Source organism: Bison bison, unplaced genomic scaffold (assembly GCF_000754665.1).
Source record: "Bison bison bison isolate TAMUID 2011002044 unplaced genomic scaffold, Bison_UMD1.0 scf7180017864495, whole genome shotgun sequence".
NCBI classification, from domain to species: Eukaryota; Metazoa; Chordata; class Mammalia; order Artiodactyla; family Bovidae; genus Bison; species Bison bison.
The window spans coordinates 5,958,169-5,958,678 of NW_011495054.1; positions in this window are offsets into that span (position 1 = coordinate 5,958,169).

Genomic DNA, 510 nt, shown 5'->3' on the forward strand with positions numbered 1-510 from the left:
GCTGGGGTGGAGGAAAAAAGTCCCCCCCACCCCACCCCCACAACACTCAAGGTGACAAGACTCTTCCCAAGTTGTGACAGCTCTTTCATCTAACGCTGGACCTAATAATAACCACCAACTTACATGAAGCCCTACTTTATTTCATTGATTCCTCACAACGACCCTACGAGACAGGTATTAGTTTAGCTCCATTGTATGGATGAAAAAACCGAGACTTGACAGGATTAAGAAACTTGCCCAGCGTCTTAGAGAAACTGATCAACTAGCACTCAAACTAAGATCCGTACGAATCCAAACACTATGCTTTAAGTCCCTGAACGTAGTAGATGTCCGAGAAATATATGCTGAATATAAAGTTTTAAGGCATAGTTGGCGCTGGCCGAGGTTCATGCTGGAGGGCTTCGGAAAAATGGAGCAGACTCTGAAAGGGTAACTGTGGCAACTTCAGGATCAAGAAGGGTCCGCCGAAGCCGAGGCCAGAGTCCGACTCGTCGAGCCCACGGCCAGTCT